Below are 8438 nucleotides of genomic sequence, written 5' to 3'. Positions count from 1 at the left end.
CTACTAAGATCTGTAAATTTTCAATGTAAAAATGATAAGAGATATTATTTTATCAGGTCTGGTCTGGTTTATGTAATCCTTATAGGATCTGGGTATGGTTTCTCTTATGGTGGGTTCAATTAGACTCGGGTCTGGACCTGGTACCATAATCTGAAATAAGGTTTGGATCCAGTTTTACTGGATCTGAACCAAATCTGACCCGTTAACACTCTTAGTTAGGGTTGGTAAATGAACTGAGCAACTCGTGACTTGACTCGGTTCGACCGGTCACGAACTCGTTTGTGATCAGTTCATATAGCTGGCGAGTTGAGCCATAAGCAACTCATTTAGCTTAAACGGCCTGAATATAAGTGTTCGACTTGGAAGAACTCTTACAAATATTTTTTTTTATTTTTTATGTATAACATATAAGTATAATATATAAAAAGAATAATGTACAAAACATATATTAAAAAAGAAAGATGAATAAAAATATATGGATAAAATATAAACAATTAAGTAATATATATAGTGATTGGTAGTTGCTTAATAAATAGGTGCTCAACCCGAGCTCAAGCACGCTGACAGTCCATATCGTGCGTATTGGATGGTCAGTGTGCAAAAAAACACAAAAACGTGCAAAGGATGTGAAAAGTGCAAAAAAGGATATTTAGCGACGCTCAAAAGCACTGCTAAAAAACAAAAAAACAAAATGTCAAATGCATTCCTTGAGGTCTTTAGTGACGCTTTCAAAATGCCTAAAGGGCTTTTTGAGCAAAAAAAAATGTGTTTATGCACTTTTTTGCTCATTTTTGCACACTTACCATCCATCACGTGCATGCGATGACCATCCATCACGCGTGCACGATGGATGATCAGTGTGATTGAGTGCGGGTTAAGCACCTATTGATTGAAACTATATATATGTGTGTGTGTGTGTGTGTTATAAATATATATATTTCATGTATAAATAACATGAAATGGTTTTACAGGAGGCAGATCATGTTTGGCTCATCTCAATCAGGGATGAGCTGAGATCAAACTCAACTCGGCTGAAAACAAACATGAGCTAAGCCATGAGCTCAATCCACTAGTAAACAAGCTGAGCCCAACCATGCTCAATTGGGTTCATTCGGCTTGTTTACCAGCCCTACCAAGGGGGCCTAAGTCTCCAATGTATTTACTTGTTTCAGATCCGAACCATTTGCATTCCCATCATAGGGTCTCACCGACATAATGGGGAGGACTTCTTGGACTGATGTGATGGGGGAAGACTTGAGTTGTTTGAAACAAGTCATGGAGGATGCAAAGAGAAATTTATTTTGTCAAATTTTTTTATTTTTCACGAAGATTACCATTTCTTTCCCTGACTGCATTACAAAAAGCCATGCAAGTTATTAGTTATTTACATGAACACAACCAACTCTTATTTACAAATTTCAATTAAAGACAAAAAAGTAAGTCCACGAAATTTGTTGTGTTCTCAAAAATACCTACTTATTCACCAAAATTCTCTGCCCATCCAAAAACATCGTTTATCGACTTTGCTTGAACCATTTTACCTTTCGTAGGTGTTTTACGCAAACCTGTGATATTCACCTCAGAATGTTGTGAATCTCTTACGCAAAGTGGATTCACATTTTTATGAGGAACACTAGTGGATGTTCAGAGGTCAACGCATATTTATTGTGCATCTTTCTTATAAGATTCACAACTTATTTCAACACACTTAAAGTGATCTTCATCTATTAGTCTCAGATGTTGGTATTTAATAGGAGGTTAACAGAGCCATTTGATCATTCTAATTTTACTTATTCATGGGAGGTTAGCAATTATTAAATGCGTAGTTGAAGAGATATACTTCCATTAGTCTCAGATGTGATGGCATTTAATTTGAGGTTAGCAACTATTAAATGGATCGTTCTGAATTCACTTACTCGTTTATAGGATGCTAGCAGTCATTAAACGCATAGTTGAGGAAATGCACATCTATTAGTCTTGAATGTGATGGTTTTTGCATAAGAAGTTAGTTGATTCATTTCATCATTTTGAATTCACTCACTCATTCATAAGAGGTCAATAGCTATTAAACACGTAGCTAAGGAGATCTGCATGTATTAGTCTCAGATGTGATGTTATATATATACTAACCCTTTGACAAAGACATTCTCCATTCAAACTTCCATAGTTGCTTAAGGTTTTGTTGTGCAATGGGTTTGTGGTCCCAATCTCTTGTCTGATTACTGATGTTGATTTCACTAATTCCTATCATTCCTCTTATCGATTAGGCCGCTGATGTTCACATGTGACATTCATCACTCTTTTAGCACTTTGGTGGCACATTAACAACATGTTTTTTGCCAGTAAGCACATGATCCACATATTTCTTGGAACATAGTTTACTTGAATAAAATATGAACCATCATTTCTTGCATTGCTTCTTTCTCAATTACGCTTTTCGGCCTAAGTTCCCTAACCTTAGTTAGTTCAAAAATTATAAGGAAAATGCTCAAATGTCCACCGAAAAAATGTTTGTCGAAAAGATTAGTTCAACAAAGGGTTTGATTCAAATTAAAATAAAAGTTTTATTTTGGGTGTTTTTGGGCATTCGTGATTGGAAGGGGTTTTGCTGCGCATGCTGTTTGGCAAAACACTTTCTTGAAGATTTCTTTTCATTAAAGCATTCTTTGATTTTTCAAAACAACAAGTCAATACCAAAACATATTCAAACACCTAAAAAACATAAACTTTACAAATTAAAAACTTAACACCTAAGAAACACAAATTGCCCCACTTTGTCTATAAACATATTCAAACACTTTTCAAAATTTACCCTCAAAACTAACCCAAACCCACATAAGATGAGAAAGGGTAAGGATAAATTGCCCCACTTTGTCTATAAATAGGAACACAATACCATTGACCATGAACAAATAATCATTCACTTTCTCCATGCCGTCATTGTATTCAAACAAGGCATGGGTAACGTCGATATTGGGGTTGTCCTCCTGCATATCAAAGTTCATCAACCCTCGACAATTGAATCCTCTCCTCAATTTTTTAAGGACCTTTTTGGTCGAGGAATGTAGATGATGAACAACCAACTAATCGAAATTGAAAACCCCTCTCGCACTTGAGATGTTACGGAGATGAGATGTTCATTGCACAATCACCCCGAGCGTAAGATAGTCTTGGTGAGTGGTAGGATCTTTAGTACAAATTGTCGAATCTTGACCTTGACTGAAGGAGGTTGAGATGAAATCCATTGTTGAAGGAGCACAAATTGATGGAGGAAAGTCAAAAAGATCAATGGTGGAAAGAGAACCAGTGAGAAGCGAATGAAGCACTCCATATTGGATTTTGCCTCTTGATAAAGCATCTTGCCAGAATAAGAAGTGACGTGTCTTTTGCTAGAACATGAAGAGACATGGGATGAGATGTGCAGCCCTATCACTGCACCACTTTCTAATGCTGCAGAATACTTACAAAACTCAATCACCAATGTGAGATTCACGAAAAAAAATTAGAGGGAGGGAGGAAAAACAATGAGAGGGAATAAAATTATTAACAGATTTGCACGAAACCCTAATCATTTGCTCAAATATCATGAAAATGATTGATATACTCGAATTAATTAATGAGATCCATCCAAACAGAAGGAGATTTGCAATTACTTTGCGCATACCTACTGACATTCATACTAAAACTTTACAAAAAAAGGCTCGCAAGTACTAAAATATTATCTACGTAACATCTAACATCAGCTAAAATAAGTTGTGAATATCTTAGGAGAGATGGGCACTAAATATACATTGACCGACATACATGAATTAAAAAATGAAATTATGTCTATTTGTAAAAGATATTCACGTTTACTTTGCATGTACCTCCTTACATTCTCCCTAATACCTTAAGAAGAAGTGACCCACAATTACTAAAACATTATCTTTGCAACATCTATCATCAGTTGAAATAAGTTGTGACTCTTATAGGGGAGATGTACAGTAAAGATATACTTAACTCTAGACATCGGTTGGGATTTCTCATAAAAGTGTAAATCCACTTTGGGTAGGAGATACACAACATTTTTTTATGAGTGTCACAGGTTCGTGCAAAACCCCTAATAAGGGTAAAATAGTTTAACAAAAGTCAGAAATCAACATTTTTTGATAGGCAAAGAATTTTGGACAATTAGTAAGTATTCGCTTGAATGCATACAATTTCATGGATAGTATAGTTACATTTTAAAAAAGAAATTATGAACCCTCAGTTGATATTTAAAATGCACGATGGAAAACAACTAGTTGATTGCAAATGAGAAACATGGGTTTGCTAAGTACCTGACTGTGTACTTTGAGTGTCCATTTTAAAATGCCCCATCTTCTTTTTAATTTTAGGCAAAAATAGTGTTGCAATGTGAGGGTCAGACAAGTGATCGCCATTGTAAGTAAGGGTGGGCATATGGTCGGGCTGGACCAACATGAGGCCCCTTAAGGCCTGACCCACACAGAGGCAACCTGAAGCCCAATCTGATTCAAGTCGCTCAAGACTTATCTAGTCGGGCTGGTGTGTGATGGATTGATCCCTTAAAGCCAGACCATTGAACGGGTTAGGCTCCAATATTAAGATTCTTTTTGGCGCTACATACACCATCCCAATATTTACCAGTCAGGCCCAATTTTTATTGGGCTCCTGTTGCACAAGGCCTCTTGAAGCCAACCCATCTCGAACCGAGTACCGGACTGCCCATATAGGGTATCCAGCCCATTGCCCACCCTTATTGATTGTAAGGCAAGCCCTAACCATCCATGGACCATACGAGTCTACCTGTCAAGATGGGAAAAAATAAAAAAATGACCATAATGTCCTTGTAAAATAGCATGCTTTCAAAAAACCTCATAATTTTTTACAACCACCCCATGTCCAAATATTTGATTCCTGACTTTTTAGAACATTTTTGCCCCTCTACAAATATACCACGACCTTCGCAACCCCAAAATGTGTGAACCTTCTTTAAAAAAAATCAAGGCCATAAGCAAGAGGACATTTACAAATATATGAGTTGTGAAGGTTCCCAAATTGTACAAACATCTTTAAAAATAAAAAGTTTAAAAACGCATAAGAGGCACAAGCAAAAAGACATTCACAAATATAGTATGACCTGCACAACTCATAGTTGCAAATGTCTCCAAAATGTGTGAACCTTATTTTACTAAAATCACATAAAGTGTACAAATAGGAGGACTTTCACAAATGTGAGAGTATTTAGTTAAAAGGAGATTTGCACATTTTGAGCTCGCATAATGAGCACATGCAAGTGGACATTCACAAATGTGTAAGGACATTCACAAATGGAGGAGTATTTAGTTAAAAGAGGTTTGCAATCATACTATATTTGTAAATGTCCTCCTACTGCTCCTTATGAGCTTTTTGTAAGGAGGTTTGCACATTTTGGGAACCTTTGCAGTTCATGTTATATTTGCAAATGTCCTCTTGCCTACACATCTTATGCATTTTTTATTTTTTAGTATAAAGAGTTTCACATATTTTGGAGACATTCACAACAATAAGTTGTCAACGTCATGCTATATTTGTGGAGGGGCAAAAATGTTCTAAAAATGTCAAGAATCAAAATTTTGGACATGAGATATTTTGGCAAATTGTGAGGCTTTTCAGAAAATAGGCTATTTTTTAAGGATAGTAAAGTTATTTTCCAAAAAAAATATTGGCTGCTAAGATGGGCAACTAAGTAATATGTAAATGTTCTGTTAATAGAAGCAATATTAAATAAGCAACTTGGAAAACCATCAATCCAAGTATATGGTTATCTTGCACACTGGGTTTGGGGAAAGGTAAACTTCTTCCTAAACACTAGAAAGGAAAGGTCTTGACCCAGGGATGGAAATGGGTCTGACTTCGTTCAGATCTTGGCATCACTGGATCTTCCCTAATTGGATTCAAATTTGAACCTAGATAAAAAAGAGAATAACAAATCCAAATCCAATTAACTAATTGGATATGTTTTTATATGTAATCAGGCCAGATTATCCACCGGATTTGGATGCAAAACTGTGGATAGAATCTGTATCTGATTACTAATTAGATAGAATCTGCTATACCAAATCTGGCTAAAGGCTCAAATTAAGTCACAAACCTGATCCTTACATCTCTATGAAGTAATAACGAACCCCTTGGCCCATTTCATATATCCTCCTAACGGATCGAGCCACTCAGGTTTAGTTTGGGCCATGCATGATCGACCAAAGAATTTAGAAATGCCCAAACTTTTTCGTGTAGAGAATGCTTGGTTCGGCCAACTATGAATTGGGGATTGAAGTAGGCTTTGGTTTGACTAATGAGATCTAGCTAGTTGATTTGTCAACTTCAAAAAACTTTATATATATATATATATATATATATATATATATATATATATATATATATATGGGAATGAAAACTTTCCCAAACCTACCGAATGGAAAACTTTATTTGATTTTTGGGGTTTATTCCAAAATTTTGACCATACTCTGATCTATATGCTTATTTTTATAGCAATCAGTTCTTAGAGCATTTAATTCCAATGCATGGATAGGTTTTTATAAGATTTTAAAAATCAATGATATACAATTTTCAAAAATTATCATGATTGAAGTGTCAATTTCTAGTAAATCAATTATGCTGAACACATCTGTCAGAATTTTGAAAAAATACTAAAATCCTATAAAAATTTTCATTGGATAGGTTTGAGACCTTTTTCATTGGAGAGGTTTTCATTTTCCTATATATATATATATATATATATATATATATATATATATATATATATATATATATATATATATATATATGAGTAACATTGGTGCTAAATGAAATATGTTAAATGGGTTTTTCTGCTTTTTTCCTTTATTCTTAAATTTTAATTGTATAGCTATGATCTATGTACTTGATTTTATAGGGATCAACTCTTAAGAGTTTTCGATGCTCCAAATATCATTTTTTCTTCTAAAACACATAATTCAGGTGTGGATTCATAGTAAATCAACCATGCCCAACACATTTATGGGGTCAGAACCATGAAAAAACATTGAAAAGCCAAAAACCCCTTTTAAAATGTTTTATTTAGCATATTGCATTTAGTTCCGATGTATTACCCATATATATATATATAGAGAGAGAGAGAGAAATGAAAACCTACAAAATGGGCACTATGCTAAATGAAACATGTTAATTGATTTTTGGTGTTTTTTTTCAAAATTTTGACCCAGGGATGGCAATGGACCAGAGCGGGTGCAAGGGACAAGGTCTCCACCACTGCCTTGTCTCAAAAATTTTCCCTTCATCCTCGTCTTGAAATAGTTGTCTTCATCCTCATCTCCATCCCCGTTCCTGTCTCAAAAAAACTTTATTCCTATTTTAAGAGAAATAAAAAGAAACTAAGGAGAGGAAGGGCTTAGAGTTAAGAATACATGTATATATGTAAAGATTTTATAATATATAAGAGTATATTAATAATTTTATTAACAGGAATCAGAGATAGGGACAGCGCTGGGGCAAGAGTAAGTCCTTATCAACCTTCATCCCCATACGGGTTTTGATTTTCTCCTTCATCCCTGGTTCATTCCGCGTTTTATATCTTTCATCCTCGGTCCAAATGAGGCAAGTTTGGGCCTATCTTTTTGTGTTAAGAAACATGTTTTATATATATATATATATATTTCATTTTGCACTTTCTTTCGGTTGCACGGTCCCCCCTCACATAAATATACATATGTTACACAGAAAACCACACACGGGATCGGTGGCTTGGCCATGCTGGTCTTAACCTGCCGTAACCGTAAAGCTCTCAGGGTGCCCATCAGTATGTTTATCGCTACATGAACCCAAAAAGAAAGGTCTGCCAGGTGATGCTGCCTCTTTATACATCAAAGCAAATATGCAGTGGTAGTAAGGAAGGTGAGTGCCATTTTGAAGGGAAAAAGATTGGCAAATTTACAAGTGGTTGCATTGCCATGATGACTTATTTTATTCTCAATACTATATTAAGATTTCAAATATAATTGATACTTTAAAAATGTTCTGATCTTATAGCTATATATCAAGAGATGAGATTTACAAACAAAAAAATGATATTTTCAAAATGTTGTCTAGCTTGAAAATATCATGCTTTTAGCCTGCAATAAGCACAATTTTTTTGCCTAGTTTTATTATATATTTTTTAGTTTGATATACAATCTATATATTCATATAACCGATCTTTCTCTGGTTTCTTCAGAAACCCTCTTTTTTTTTCAAAATATCATAGATACATAGGCAAGGTCCCAGGTTGCAAATTTGAGCTGCTAGTGTGACAATTATCCATAGTTCCATCCGACATTTGATAGTGTTGCTGAAGCTGGAAAAGGCATCCCTATTGTTATTTGGGAACTCATCTAATAGGTACAAACTGAATACTGATAGGC

This window comes from Nuphar pumila, chromosome 10 (assembly GCF_984573655.1).
Source record: "Nuphar pumila chromosome 10, dmNupPumi1.hap1.1, whole genome shotgun sequence".
Lineage (NCBI taxonomy): Eukaryota > Viridiplantae > Streptophyta > Magnoliopsida > Nymphaeales > Nymphaeaceae > Nuphar > Nuphar pumila.
This window is presented reverse-complemented; position numbering follows the sequence as displayed.